The sequence below is a fragment of the Schistocerca americana genome, chromosome X (assembly GCF_021461395.2).
Source record: "Schistocerca americana isolate TAMUIC-IGC-003095 chromosome X, iqSchAmer2.1, whole genome shotgun sequence".
Classification (NCBI taxonomy): domain Eukaryota; kingdom Metazoa; phylum Arthropoda; class Insecta; order Orthoptera; family Acrididae; genus Schistocerca; species Schistocerca americana.
The window spans coordinates 669,257,113-669,273,379 of record NC_060130.1 but is presented as its reverse complement, the minus strand read 5'-3'; the positions used below and the strand labels follow the sequence as shown (position 1 = coordinate 669,273,379).

General features: G+C 41.4%; 1 protein-coding gene across 1 annotated transcript in view; it reads left to right on the top strand.

Annotated features, from left to right (window-relative positions):
- The first annotated feature begins 9,269 nt into the window (after nt 1–9,269).
- Nucleotides 9,270–16,267, top strand: part of LOC124555129 — a 274,513-nt gene continuing 267,515 nt past the window's right edge. The window contains exon 1 of the mRNA XM_047128941.1: nt 9,270–9,381. The gene's annotated coding sequence lies outside the window, so the exon portion shown is untranslated. The remainder of the gene's footprint in view (nt 9,382–16,267) is intronic.

Genomic DNA, 16,267 nt, shown 5'->3' with positions numbered 1-16,267 from the left:
AATTTTTGTGTTAACAATGACGCTGTTTGTAGTGGATTTGTTGTTGTTGATGTGGACATCTTATCTTCTTTGATAAAGGAAATGGCGAAATGTAAACAATGTGATCGTGTAGGCTGTCTAGAAATAACTGAACAACGAAGTAGCAGGCAGTGTTTAGCGTCAAAATTAGTTGTTCTGTGTAGATCCTGCAATAAATCTACATCGAAAATGACTTCGAACTTTGTGCATAATTCATATGATGTGAATTTGAAGTTAGTGCATGCAATACGTGCAATGGGAAAAGGAAGAAAGGCTGCTGAAACATTTTGTGGTTTGTTGAACCTACCTCCTCCTCCCAGTAGGTCAGCACGTACATAAAAATACTTTTAGGTGCCTTGACAGTTGTGTATAAAGCATCTACGAAACGTGCAGTAGAAGAAACTGTAAATATTAGTGGAACCAGGGACATTGCTGTTGCACTTCATGGGACATGGCAATGTTGAGGACGTCATTCCTTGAATGGTGTTGTAAATGCTGCTTCTCTGGAGAATGGAAAAGTTGTTGATGTTGAGTGCTTATCTAAGTACTGCCATACCTGCCATGGTAACACTGAAGGACATATTGAACATCAGTGTTCTAAGAATTATGATGGTTAAAGTGGAGGTATGGAGTGTGATGGAGCTCTAAAATTATTTAAGAGGTCGGTGCCCATTTATAACGTTAGATATATGAAGTACCTAGGCGATGGGGATTCTAAAGCTTTCGATTAAATTAATGAGTTCAATGTTTATGGTGATACCTTGGTAACAAAACTGGAGTGTTGTGGACATATGCAAAAGAGGATGGGTGCTAGATTGAGGAAGCTACGAAGAGAAATGAAAGGAAAGTTGCTATCTGATCGAAAATCTCTGCTGGCCAATGCAGATTGACAGAAACTGTAACAGACCTCCTCCGGAGTTATTATGGACTGGACATCAGACGAACAGCACCTCTGAATGATGTTACAGCAACGAGAAAAGATGTACTGGCCACCTACTTTCATAAGTTGTCTACAGATGACCACCCTGTTCATAGACTTTGCCCTAAAGGAGCAGATTCTTGGTGTGGTTACCAAAAAGCAAACGAAATTGTCAAATATACTATCATAAGCATTCTCTTCCTGAGCCTGTTATGAATGAAATAAAACCAATTTTTAGAGACCTGAGTGACCCTGTTTTGATTAGTAAATGTCTTAATGGAGGCACTCAGCATACAAATGAAAGTTTCAACCATTGCATATGGGAAAGATTACCAAAGAATGTTTTTGTAGCACTAAATACATTAAAAGTTGGTGTACTAGATGCAATGATATGTTTCAATAATGGAGTGATAGAAATTTTGGAAGACCTGAGAAATTTAGGCATAAAATGTGGCTCTAATGTGGAAGATCAATTGCTTGCCTGTGACAAACAACAGGTGCATGAAGCTGAAAGATTCACTCTTCAGTTGCCAAAGAAGCAAGAAGTGCTAAAAGGAATGCCAAGATAAAGCTTGGAGATGAAGAAATGCTGCAGGATAAAGACTACGCTTCAGGAATGTTCTGAGGCACAGTTTAATTGGACTCATATCTTTATTCACAATTTCCTGCAAGTTGTATTTTGCAGAATTCAGGTACAAATATATCCTAAAGTTTATAAAGCATTGCTCAACTCTTTTTCTGTAACTTGTAATAGTCAATTCTTATGTAGTAGACCTAAGTTTTATTGGAGAATCAACTAAATTATAGAAAAAATAACATTTTTATTAGGAAAAATAGTATAAAAATGAAAACATAAGATGTGATAATTTTTTATCCTTGTAATATACACTCCTGGAAATTGAAATAAGAACACCGTGAATTCATTGTCCCAGGAAGGGGAAACTTTATTGACACATTCCTGGGGTCAGATACATCACATGATCACACTGACAGAACCACAGGTACATAGACACAGGCAACAGAGCATGCACAATGTCGGCACTAGTACAGTGTATATCCACCTTTCGCAGCAATGCAGGCTGCTATTCTCCCATGGAGACGATCGTAGAGATGCTGGATGTAGTCCTGTGGAACGGCTTGCCATGCCATTTCCACCTGGCGCCGCAGTTGGACCAGCGTTCGTGCTGGACGTGCAGACCGCGTGAGACGACGCTTCATCCAGTCCCAAACATGCTCAATGGGGGACAGATCCGGAGATCTTGCTGGCCAGGGTAGTTGACTTACACCTTCTAGAGCACGTTGGGTGGCACGGGATACATGCGGACGTGCATTGTCCTGTTGGAACAGCAAGTTCCCTTGCCGGTCTAGGAATGGTAGAACGATGGGTTCAATGACGGTTTGGATGTACCGTGCACTATTCAGTGTCCCCTCAACGATCACCAGTGGTGTACGGCCAGTGTAGGAGATCGCTCCCCACACCATGATGCCGGGTGTTGGCCCTGTGTGCCTCGGTCGTATGCAGTCCTGATTGTGGCGCTCACCTGCACGGCGCCAAACACGCATACGACCATCATTGGCACCAAGGCAGAAGCGACTCTCATCGCTGAAGACGACACGTCTCCATTCGTCCCTCCATTCACGCCTGTCGCGACACCACTGGAGGCGAGCTGCACGATGTTGGGGCGTGAGCGGAAGACGGCCTAACGGTGTGCGGGACCGTAGCCCAGCTTCATGGAGACGGTTGCGAATGGTCCTCGCCGATACCCCAGGAGCAACAGTGTCCCTAATTTGCTGGGAAGTGGCGGTGCGGTCCCCTACGGCACTGCGTAGGATCCTACGATCTTGGCGTGCATCCGTGCGTCGCTGCGGTCCGGTCCCAGGTCGACGGGCACGTGCACCTTCCGCCGACCACTGGCGACAACATCGATGTACTGTGGAGACCTCACGCCCCACGTGTTGAGCAATTCGGCGGTACGTCCACCCGGCCTCCCGCATGCCCACTATACGCCCTCGCTCAAAGTCCGTCAACTGCACATACGGTTCACGTCCACGCTGTCGCGGCATGCTACCAGTGTTAAAGACTGCGATGGAGCTCCGTATGCCACGGCAAACTGGCTGACACTGACGGCGGCGGTGCACAAATGGTGCGCAGCTAGCGCCATTCGACGGCCAACACCGCGGTTCCTGGTGTGTCCGCTGTGCCGTGCGTGTGATCATTGCTTGTACAGCCCTCTCGCAGTGTCCGGAGCAAGTATGGTGAGTCTGACACACCGGTGTCAATGTGTTCTTTTTTCCATTTCCAGGAGTGTACATAATAGGTGGAATTAAATAGGTCTAGTACCTCAGCCATCATGTCATGCATATCTGATAAAAATTTAGTCTCCTTCAAATGTATAACACTGGATGAAATGGTACCTCAATTTGAGGAAGCATTTTGGGGGGGAAAAATTTGCATCAATTTTTTTGAATTCTTTTTAATAAGCCTAAGCAGGTTCAAAAATATTGAAAATGCTCCTAATTTGTTTAGAAAGTGTGCTGCATTACTCGATATCAACAAAAAATCTGTAAAACATATACATTATAAACAGTGCCTGAAGGAAATAAGTGTTGATTTTTACATAATACTGGGCTGGAAAAGTACTCAGTATATGTAAACATGCATGACTCTTCTGTGACCTTGCTCATACTGATGGTGTGAAGGCCATGCCCAATGATGCCATTAAATGTATCACTTCATAACTCAATGGTGAACCGTTCCTTCAAACACCATCAACACTTTCGTGGTACAACTCAATGTACAGCAATTACCAGATGCCATCCAAGTCAAGCAAGTAGATAACTTCCTTGTCATTATGAGGACCACAAGAAACATGAAGTTGACAATGGCTTTATCATCAGACATTTCACTAGTGACTTCAAACTCACATGTGACAGAATCAGTTGCGATCATGACCAGTTTTTCAGCTGATGGTTTCTTCACCATTGCGGTCCTCAGAACACTGCGATCGCCTACTACCATTCCTATGGATGCTGATGTCACGGCTCCACCACCTAGTTGCAAGCACAAACCAGCTCTGTGCCAGCATCAGCCATCGCTGATCATTCCCTCTACAGCTGTCAAGGCCTACCTCCACCCCCCTTTACCAATATACTACCTATATTCAACAAGATGAGTTCAACATCATTATGCAATTTCTCCTGCTCACTGAGAAATGGTATAGCCATGCCCTGCATTGCAGCCAGCCATTGCGTGGTTGGTCATAAACCTGTATGGATGCATATCAGATTGTGACACTTTAAATAATAAAGAGTATTTTTCTGCAACTGTGCCATTATTAGTCATTGGCATTTTCTTTCTTGAGGTACAATCCACATGGTCATCAAAATTCGCAGCAGTAAAAGGTGAAATATTAAAACAATTTTCAAATGTTGTGAAGCAAAATTGAGGAATAATGGCTACGTATACAAGAATCGCTGCTAAGATTTGTGACACAGATATCTGAATCAGGCATGGAGAAGAAATAAAAACTTTAAGGTTCGCCGATGAATTGTAATTCTGTCAGAGACAGCAAAGGACTTGGAAGTGCAGTTGAACGGAATGGATAGTGTCTTGAAGGGAGGATATAAGATGAACATCAACAAAAACAGAACGAGGATAATGGAATGTAGTCAAATTAAGTTGGGTGATGTTGAGGGAATTCGATTAGGAAATGAGACACTTAAAGTAGTAAAGGAGTTTTGCTATTTGGGGAGCAAAATAACTGATGATGGTCGAAGTAGAGAGGATATAAAATGTAGACTAGCAATGGCAAGGAAAGCGTTTCTGAAGAAGAGAAATTTGTTAGCATCGAGTATAGATTTAAGTGTCAGGAAGTCGTTTTGAAAGTCTTTGTATGGAGTGTAGCCATGTATGGAAGTGAAACATGGACGATAAATAGTTTGGACAAGAAGAGAATAGAAGCTTTTGAAATGTGGTGCTACAGAAGAATGCTGAAGATTAAATGGGTAGATCACATAACTAATGAGGAGGTATTGAATAGGATTGGGGAGAAGAGGAGTTTGTGGCACAACTTGACAAAAAGAAGGGATCGGTTGGTAGAACATGTTGTCAGGCATCAAGGGATCACCAATTTAGTATTGGAGGACAGTGTGGAGGGTAAAAATGGTAGAGGGAGACCAAGAGATGAATACACTAAACAGATTCAGAAGGATGTAGGCTGCAGTACGTATTGGGAGATGAAGAAGCTTGCACAGGATAGAGTAGCATGGAGAGCTGCATCAAACCCGTCTCAGGACTGAAGACCACAACAACAACATCTGAATCAGTGATAGTTACATACCTGAAATGGCTGAAACTCAAGAAGACCTCAGTACTAAATGACACCACTTAGACAGTAATTAGTGACAAGGTCATTCAATTTACTAGCCATACTTTATAACAGATTGCTAGAGAATGTATATGTTGCTTGTAATTGCAAGAGGACACTGACCACACTTGTTACAGGAAAGGCAGCTGGAATACCACCTATCGTGTATAAGGAAGACTATTTCATGACAACCAACAAAATACCTGGAAAAAACATTAGAACCTGTGAAACCCCTTCATAGTCTTCATGTGTAATGTCATAAAGTCCATGAAGCTTTTGAATCAGTATGGCACTGATGTACACAATAACCAAAATACCTTCACGTGAAGTGTGTATGCAGCATTATGGTAGGATGCGGGCCTATGTGTTTTCGACAGCTGGAACAGAGAAAGCTGTTTTTAATGGGAAGTCAGCAACAGACACAGAAGTAATGCACACCAAGTGCTCACGATATTATCACTATTGTCAAAAATGTACGTTATCAGGTACCCATATGAAAGTTTTGTAGTCCATTTTAGATGAAAGCTTAATCTATGATGACATGTTCTATATCTACATCCATATTCTGCAAACCACTGAGAAGCGCACACGAAAGGGTATATCCCATTGTATCAGTTATTAGAGCTCTCTTCCATCCCACACACATATGGAGTGTGGGGAGGGTGACTGTTTAAATGCTTCTGTACAAGCTGTAATTAATCTGATCTTGTCCTCGCGATCCCTACAGAGGTGACACATAGGAATCTGAAGGATATTCCTTGGTTCATCATTTAAAGCTGGTTCTTGAAACTTCGCAAGTAGGCTTTCTTCTGATATACACTCCTGGAAATGGAAAAAAGAACACATTGACACCGGTGTGTCAGACCCACCATACTTGCTCCGGACACTGCGAGAGGGCTGTACAAGCAATGATCACACGCACGGCACAGCGGACACACCAGGAACCGCGGTGTTGGCCGTCGAATGGCGCTAGCTGCGCAGCATTTGTGCACCGCCGCCGTCAGTGTCAGCCAGTTTGCCGTGGCATACGGAGCTCCATCGCAGTCTTTAACACTGGTAGCATGCCGCGACAGCGTGGACGTGAACCGTATGTGCAGTTGACGGACTTTGAGCGAGGGCGTATAGTGGGCATGCGGGAGGCCGGGTGGACGTACCGCCGAATTGCTCAACACGTGGGGCGTGAGGTCTCCACAGTACATCGATGTTGTCGCCAGTGGTCGGCGGAAGGTGCACGTGCCCGTCGACCTAGGACCGGACCGCAGCGACGCACGGATACACGCCAAGACCGTAGGATCCTACGCAGTGCCGTAGGGGACCGCACCGCCACTTCCCAGCAAATTAGGGACACTGTTGCTCCTGGGGTATCGGCGAGGACCATTCGCAACCGTCTCCATGAAGCTGGGCTACGGTCTCGCACACCGTTAGGCCGTCTTCCGCTCACGCCCCAACATCGTGCAGCCCGCCTCCAGTGGTGTCGCGACAGGCGTGAATGGAGGGACGAATGGAGACGTGTCGTCTTCAGCGATGAGAGTCGCTTCTGCCTTGGTGCCAATGATGGTCGTATGCGTGTTTGGCGCCGTGCAGGTGAGCGCCACAATCAGGACTGCATACGACCGAGGCACACAGGGCCAACACCCGGCATCATGGTGTGGGGAGCGATCTCCTACACTGGCCGTACACCACTGGTGATCGTCGAGGGGACACTGAATAGTGCACGGTACATCCAAACCGTCATCGAACCCATCGTTCTACCATTCCTAGACCGGCAAGGGAACTTGCTGTTCCAACAGGACAATGCACGTCCGCATGTATCCCGTGCCACCCAACGTGCTCTAGAAGGTGTAAGTCAACTACCCTGGCCAGCAAGATCTCCGGATCTGTCCCCCATTGAGCATGTTTGGGACTGGATGAAGCGTCGTCTCACGCGGTCTGCACGTCCAGCACGAACGCTGGTCCAACTGAGGCGCCAGGTGGAAATGGCATGGCAAGCCGTTCCACAGGACTACATCCAGCATCTCTACGATCGTCTCCATGGGAGAATAGCAGCCTGCATTGCTGCGAAAGGTGGATATACACTGTACTAGTGCCGACATTGTGCATGCTCTGTTGCCTGTGTCTATGTACCTGTGGTTCTGTCAGTGTGATCATGTGATGTATCTGACCCCAGGAATGTGTCAATAAAGTTTCCCCTTCCTGGGACAATGAATTCACGGTGTTCTTATTTCAATTTCCAGGAGTGTATTTTTTATTCCAGTCCTTGTTCACAATATCAGTTCTTCTGATAGTTTTCATCTGTCTTCAAGAGTCTGCTAGTTCAGTTCTTTCAACATCTCTGTGATATTACCCCGCAGGTCAAACATTCCTGTGACCATCCATGCTGCTCTTCTCTGCATACTTTCAGTATCCCCTGACAATTCTATCTGGTATAGGACCCAAACACTTAAGCAGTTTTCTAGAATGGGTTGGACAAGAGATTTGTAAGCAATGTCCTTTGCAGACTGATTACACTTCCCAAGTATTTTACCAATAAACCAAAATCTGCTACCTGCTTTGCACATGACTGAGCCTGTATGATCGTTCAATTTAATCTCCCCACAAAGTGTTGCACCCGTGTATTTGTATGAGTTTGCCGATTCCAACTGTGACTGACATATTATAGTCATATGATACTACTTTTTTTTTAGTTTTGTGAAGTGCACAGTTTTACATTTCTGAACATTTAAACCAATTTGGCAAACTTTGCATTACTTTGAAATCTTACCAAGATCTGACGAAATATTTGTGCAGTTTCTTTCAGACTGTACTTCATTATAGATTACTATGTCACTGTGAAGAGTGTGATGTTACTTTTAATATTGTCCACGAGGTCACTAGCATAGGCCTATAATGTGGATAGCAAGGGATCGAACATACTTGCCTGGGGTACATCCAAATATGCCTCTACCCCTGTCGATTACTCTCCATCCAAGATAACTTGCTGCAGCCTCCCTACCAAAAACTCATCAATCCATTCTCAGATTTTCCTTAATAATACATAGATAGTACTTTTGAAAGTAAGTGCAGGTGTGGTACTGTGTGAAATACCACTTGGAAATCGAAAAATACTGCGTCTACCTCATTTATAAATTTCAGTGCATTCCAGTCATAATGCTCTTTCGTTTTATTTTGAACTCATTTTCAACAACACAACAAAATGAACGGGGAACGCTCTGATATCCACAGTCTGTAGCACGCGATATATGTCGATACTGCCCACAGACGGCACAGTTGCATGGAGAGCAAAGTATTTCAAAAGTTTTTGATGTTGTCAATATTATTGCGGAACCTCTCAATCTCACCCGTAGATGTTCAATACTATTGCGCGTCAAAAAAAAAAAGAGCAATATTATTGACAGCTTAGGCGGTGCTTTAATGAAATTTTGCAGAGATCTATACAGGCAGTCACTGTCAGTGTTCTATCATTGAATATACTCGGAAGAGAGCCTAATAAAACTTAGTACAATATCCTCGGTCAGAATTTGCAATGACTTGCAGAGTATAGCTCTAAATGTTGGTAAGCAAAATGTCATTTACATATGTTTCATATGCCTCTGTTTTTGTTGTTGTGTGTGTATATAGAGCCATTTTTCTCAACTGTGATATCTAATAGAATATAATTTTTATGTTAGTACATTCATTGCTGCCCTTTATATGACTGTATGCATATAACAAGAACATCAAATATTATTGCATCCTGAGGGGCAAAAAGAAGACAAGCTCGTGATCGCATCTGAATTTATTGCATCCTGCTCGTGAACCTTTTATTCCAAAACATTGATTCACAGTTTACGCAATGTTGCGTTTTATATATATATATATATATATATATATATATATATATATATATATATATATATATATATATATATATTGGATATACGTACGCATGGCATTCCAGAATCTTTGGAACAGCCATATTGTGGATGGCGGAGTGGATTGATTAGTTTTGAAGTATTTGCGCTTTACGATTGTCAAAGAATATTGTGTCTTGACGCAACTGCGGCAAGGTTGTAGGATTTACGGACTCAATGAACTGCGGTAAGTGTAGAATAATAGCCAGCCGTTTGTGGGTTTATGCGTTACTTAATGGAACAAAGAGCTTTGCAGGGAGTCTGTCATAAGCAGAGGCATTTATTATCCCTATCTTGCGTCGTCTGTTATGTTACTGCTGCGTTGTGCTGTTATGTGTATGCTATGTTATAATATAAGGAACTGTTTAATAGGAGCCTGAGCCAACATGCTGCAAAATGATTGATACCAGATTCTAAACTGACTTACAGCGAATCACCTTTCAGTCGCTTGTGGCAATTTCTCCTCCCATTCTTCTTTTTACGTTTTTGCACCAACAAATTTAGACATATTCTTTTGCAAGTTGCAATGTTGTTCTGTAGTTTTTGTTTACACCCTCTGTAGTGTAGTATTATTGGCATATATAGTTGCGATCTTCTCGAGATTCTTGGTACTCTTGTCATATCTTACACAGTGGCAGGTTTCGTGGTTGAATGAACTTTTTTTGATTATGCTTGATATTTTGTCTTGTAGTTTATGGTTTTGAGTTGCATCTATCATGAGGAAGCGATTTCCACATGGGACGGTTAGCTGTCAGTGGAAGTGGGATTATATATATATATATATATATATATATATATATATATATATATATATATATATATATATATTTTAAGGCATTTCGATGATTTTCATATCCCGTGTAAATAATTTTAAGAGCATAACACGATGGTTTACCTGATCGCTAGTTATAAATTACGAAACTGCACTAAAGCTTGGGGAACGAGTCCATTGTTTTAAGACACTTGACGCGGAGACGCTGAGTTCAAAACACGTGTGTCCACTGTGATTTGTTTATTGCTGTTTCGCTTCGTCACGTATTGTGGTGGTGGTGGTGGTGGGGGGGGGGGGGGGAGGGAGGGAGGGATAGCAAGAGACATCACCTCATCTCCAAGGCTCAGTCTCATATGCTGACGATGTTGACTGGGTTTTTTAACTCCAAGTTATTTTCCTTTAAAAATATCGAGATTTGATGACTCATCTCCAGCAACATAAAATGTATTTGGAAAAAAGTAAACTTATTTACAGGTGAATACATGTTCAAATTTCATTGTAAAGCTGCTCAGATAAAATTTTGCTGTTGGTGTTTCAGCTCTAACACATTTAGTTCGTTGCAGAGTACATTTGGAAATTTTTTGCGACTGCATTTTTATATTTTATTATAAAAATGACATGAGTTATCAGGTGTTGGTGAATGAACTTAATTATTTAATATGCCCATTTATATTAGTAAGCACAGTTTTCTCAGAAAGTGTTGATGCTTCCAAAGTCTCCCAGCATTTTCTCACTAGTCAGAAGTGTTGAAAGAATCTCTGTTTGTAGAAGATTCCTGCCAGATGACGACAGATATTAGATTTGAGAAACGAAATTAATTTGTAGGGGCAGAGGAAAGATAATTTAGGAATTGAAAATGAGGTGAGATACTTGTGAATTCCACCATGGAAGTGCTCTGTGGAGCATAAACTGAGATGAGGGTTATATTTGCAGCAGTGTTGTACTGGTGTACCCAACTTGTGTGGGGAAGAAGCTAAATTCCCCACATGGTTGAGTGGAGGACCCCCAGCTTCATGGCTACTGCACATTAATAGCATGTTGTCATCTTCTCTAACAGTGTGGTAATAGTCATGTAGGCATAACTAATGTAACAGTGGCTGTTGCTAGTCAAATTGTATGAATGTTCTAATACTGTTTGCCTGTATAGATTGATTCTCTCTGGTTTCTTTAAATCACTGAAGTCAGATAATTGGCTTCTTTGTTTGATAGGTCATGATCTTAATTTCTTCCCCACCTGCTTTTAGTCACAGCTTGTTCCATCTGAAATGACCAACATACAAGCTGCAGTAGATAACTGTGCAATTAGTTACCTGAAGTGAACATGATGAATAGTTTATTTTTGTGTTAACCTTCGTTGACTCTGCCAACTCTCAACCAAGCTGTCACATCCCAACACAACTGTGGTCTCGGGCTTTGCTACAGATCAGTCAGTCAGTGAGCATGTCAGGTTTTCTTCCTGCTCTTCATGTAGAATACAAATGCAGTCAGCCACTTCCCATTGTGCACCGTGCAGTTACCAACTGCAGTACACAATGGGAAATCAAAGTACATAGAAACTGAATTATAGCCTACATTTGAGACCAAAATAATATCATGTAACAGGAGCTACCCTACTTTTGCCTTTGAAGTGGCAATTGTTCTGGAGAGGGCTTAAACCCCTTTACCGAAAGAGAGAACTTATGTTTACAGAATGTAATAGTGGTTACTTGAGTTGCAAAACAGTGGATACATATGCTGTTTGTAGGAGAAGTCACATGTTAACTTGCGTAAATTTTTTTTTTTTGTGTTTTTGGTGTAAAATAATGGCCTGTATCTGTGATTAGGCTACATTATGGAACACACATTTGCATGTAACATAAATTCTGGATGTGGATACCTGTTACGTGAACTGTATACTTGTACTTCTGTGCAATTTAAGGGTATGATATTTTGTTTCCTTGCTTTTGTTGTGTAAAAAAGTGTTAATTAAAAGATTAAAACATTAAATAAAAATAAGGAAAGTCACTTGCTCACCTATATTGGTTACTATGAGACAATAAAATTGCATGAAACACAACAGTGACCTTACTATCTGTGAAGCTACCACTAATTTTTGTGGTTCAAGTACAGTCTTTCCCATACCATGCAAGCTCATGGAGTGCTTAAGACACTGGACTTGCAGCCTAAAGGACTGCGATTCACAGCCATATCCAACCATCTGGTTTTAGGTTTTCTATTGTTTACCTCAATTGTCTGAAGCAAATGCCAGGATGCTTTCTTTGAAAATGATGTGGTAGATTTTCTTCCCAAATCTTAGTATGGGCTGTCTGCAATGATTTCATTGTCAATGACATTTTAAATCCTTCTCTTCCTTTGTATTGTAACATGTTGTTTAAAGGTATAGTGGTAGAAATGTATGTTCTGCACTGTTACAGTTCAAAAGCTAGTTCCAAGAATCCATTGTATTATGTACTTTAAAGAACTTTTTCCTACCAACTTGAATCTATGTAGTACTCTTTGATGTTTTGAGACTTCATTATTGTTGACCTATTGTTTAGTATAACATTAATTTTTGGGAATGAGTAGAGACTGTGACATAGTTCCTCTTAAAACATGGAAAACTGTTTTTGATATTTCAGTCCAATCAATAACACTTGATTTGTTAAACATCTATTTTTTTCTGCAGTCTTAATAAAATTAGTATGTTTTAGTAGGTAGAACAACTTTAAGTAATAGTGTTGGAGTGAGTAACCACCAGAATGCAATTTTATTTGAAAGGTGAAACAATGAAAATAATGAAATCGCTGTGTTGTTGCCTCAGATTTAGTGATTCATCCTAAGAGATCAGACTTCGCCTCATATCATTCACTACTAATAAAATTTAACACACAGTAAAACTACAGCAGAATGGGTAAAGAATAGAATTTAATAGTATCCTAGTGAGTCAGGATTGTCAGGACTGACATGGACATAGAAAACTTGAATGATGTTTGAGTGGTCGAGCAGTGACAGTGTACCATGAATGGTCTGCTAACAGCTTAATATACTGTTGTCATAAACAGTACTGAATTTTAGATTATTAATACTGGGGGAAATTGCAATCAGTCAAGGTGTTCTGGTATTTCATTGTTGTTTGGGGCAATTTGAAGTATAACCCACTAACCAGAAAACTTGGAATCTCTCTGAATTTATGACGTTAATGCATAAACATAAGCGACTCAAAACAACAGTACCAATAAAGACTTTTAAAAAATATCGACCTAGTTGATTCGCAGGAAGCTGACTGGGAAACAGAAGACCAAATAAAAAAAGTACCGGGCTATGAACTGCTAGGTGCTGCACATCATCCATCATCTGGCATAGCAACATAAGTTAAACAAGATCTAGAAAATGTCTGTCTTGTATCCACATCTACTGATGACGAAGTCTGTAATTTTGTCATAAAAATTGGAAACATCACTGTCTCCAGCACTTAAGCCACCAGCCCTATCCTGGCACCACACATTCTCATCCTGCCATATATATAGGTGACTATAATAGCCACATGATCAGTGGAAATACAGAGACTGCGACAATGAGAGACTAGCGAAATGGGTGGAAGATGAAAATCTTACCCTACTGTCCAATGCTAAAGAACGGCCTACTTTCAAGTCAGCAGTGTGGAGGTAGGAATACAATCTAGATCTATGCTTCGTTTGGACAGACAACTCTAGCCAGACCCCAGGAGTGTTCATGAAAGGTCTTCCACGATTTCCCACACAGCCAGCACTGACCAGTAATGATAGAGGTATGAACACACAACCCTCTACATCTAACGTTCACCCACGATGGAATCTGAAGAAATCTGTGCCTATTTCTTCACAGGACTAGACAAATGCTCAGGTTGGATATCCCCTACCAGCAGAACTACAAAAGATTTCCCGATGCCATGATTAGGACTGCAAAAAGTATATATCAAGAGGCTACCAAAAGCAATACCTCCCTGGCTTGTCCCAAAAAAGTGAGGAGTTGCATCAAAACTTCATCAAAAGTGATCAAGAAATAGCAGATGAACTACTATGCAGTCTAGGTGTGGCAAAATGGCAAAACTGTGTGGAAACAGTAGAGAACGTCAATTTTCAGGTATCATGTGGACAAGCATGGACTTCTGTAAGGAACTTTGGAAGTGCATCCCCGACTTGAAGGAATGACAGCAATTAATTCAAATACCATTGCTTCACATCTAGTTGTGACATCCAGAGCACTAAAAGGCAAAGCACATCCAAAGTGCAACAAGAACTCAGAACCCTAAAAGCTGAAACTAAAGAAACTAAATAATTCCATCCCTTCACTTGTGAGGAAATCACAACAGCACATAAACATGTAAAGCCAGGAAAACTTGAGGGTTTAACGATATCCATCTGGAATTCTATATAAATTGTGGCAAATAAACAAAAAGACATTATGCAAGTGGGCTATTTACCACAGGAATTAAAATGCTCTAAGATATATATTTAAACCTGGCAAACCAGCTGATAGCTCTGAGAGCTACAGACCAATGGCCCTGCTACCTGTGACCTACAAGCTACTAGAACAGGTTATCCATAGTATAAGATTATTTGAAGCAATCCCAGTTGCACAAGCAAGCTTCCAGCCATAACATAACTGCACAGATCATGTTCTGTCACTCACCACCAACACTGAGGCAGGATTTCAGAGAAAACCTAAAACAGCATCCACATTCATTGACTTATTGGTGGTCTGTGATACAATGTGGACAGGAGGAGTGGTATACAAGCTTCTTCATATAATTCCTTGTAAACAAATTGCTAGCCTAATTGGCAGTACACTAAGTGACCAACTGTTCAAAGGAATTGTGGGATCCAACTTCAGCTTCCCAATAAAAGTAGAAATACCTGTATATCACAGGGAACAGTAGTTGCTCCACTTCTCCTCAACTTGTATGTTGCAGGTATGCCAAAAACAGTCCAGGATGTTTGGTTATGCTCTAGTGTGGGTATAAGGTTTACCTCAATTGAAGAGTCAGAAGAAATCCTAATGGAGCATGTAGATGTTGTGGGAAAGTGCCCTTGCAAATGTAAACTCCAACCAAAGACCACCAAAATGGAGGTTTCCAGCTGCACCTAAATAATAATCTCACTGGAAGATAACTCGGCATACAGTTAGAAAACACCACCTTCACTCATAATAAATGGGTGTAGCCCTTGTCTGAACTGTCAGTGTATCTTGCAAAACCAGCCGAAAAATTGAAAACAATAAACGTCTTCATTCAATGCCCATGTAGTCAGCCTGATGGTGTCGTGGTAAAGTGCTTGTCTGGAAACTGACATCTTAGGCTTGAACCTCAGTTGGGCCTTGGGTTAGTCTGCATTTTAACCTAGCCTTTGCCCCTTGATGATGTGAGGTGTTAGCAGAAATGACACACAGTTCAGATTCCACATTAAAATGTGGGTCCCCTTTCCCTGCTTGGATAACTGCAGTAGGTTAGGTGCATGCAAGTTGCTGAAGTGGCATCCAACTTGAAAGATTTGCACCACTCCTGTGAGCCATAAGAAGTTATTATATACCCATATGGAATAGCTTGGGGAGGGTTGGAATCCACCCCATGTTGTTCTGCTCCAAGTCTTGTCTTCTCAACCTGTAAATGTCTCCTAGTTTGGCTAAAAAGCCCTTATGCACAAAAGGTGGATGTCCAAATAAATAATGCCATGAGAATGATTACTAGCATTACGAAATAAGTACATACAGAAAAGCTGCCAGAGTTAAGTCACATTCTGCCTCCCTCCCCCCTCCCCAACTATGTCACATAAATGGTCACATACAAGTACAAAAAGAGCATGGGTAATAAAAATCTACCAATCTATGAAGATGTCGATGATGCGAACAGTAACAGACTCTGCTCTAGATGACTAACAATAACAAAAAGGGTTGGACTCAAAAACTGACTGGACAAAAAAGTGATTGCGGAGAATCACATACCATCAGCCACATTACAGAAGAATGCCCCCTCAACATCATACGATTGTAGACCAGATTATTTCCTGTTGGCAACACCAAAGTTGAAAGGTTGCATATGTAGTGTAGAGGTTTGTTAAGGTTTTTGGTTTACAATAGTATGCCCCACGTCTCACATACTTTTTAATGTGTCAATAAGATATATGATAAAAATAATGAATAAATAAATAAAATGGAGACTAGATTATCCGGACCTCAATTATACGGATTCATGGTTATCCAGATTAACTGTGAGAAAGTATCTCTGTACCATCCAGTCCGTCCACTACCTGCCCGTGCTGCACATGGCAATTGAACAGCAGAAAAT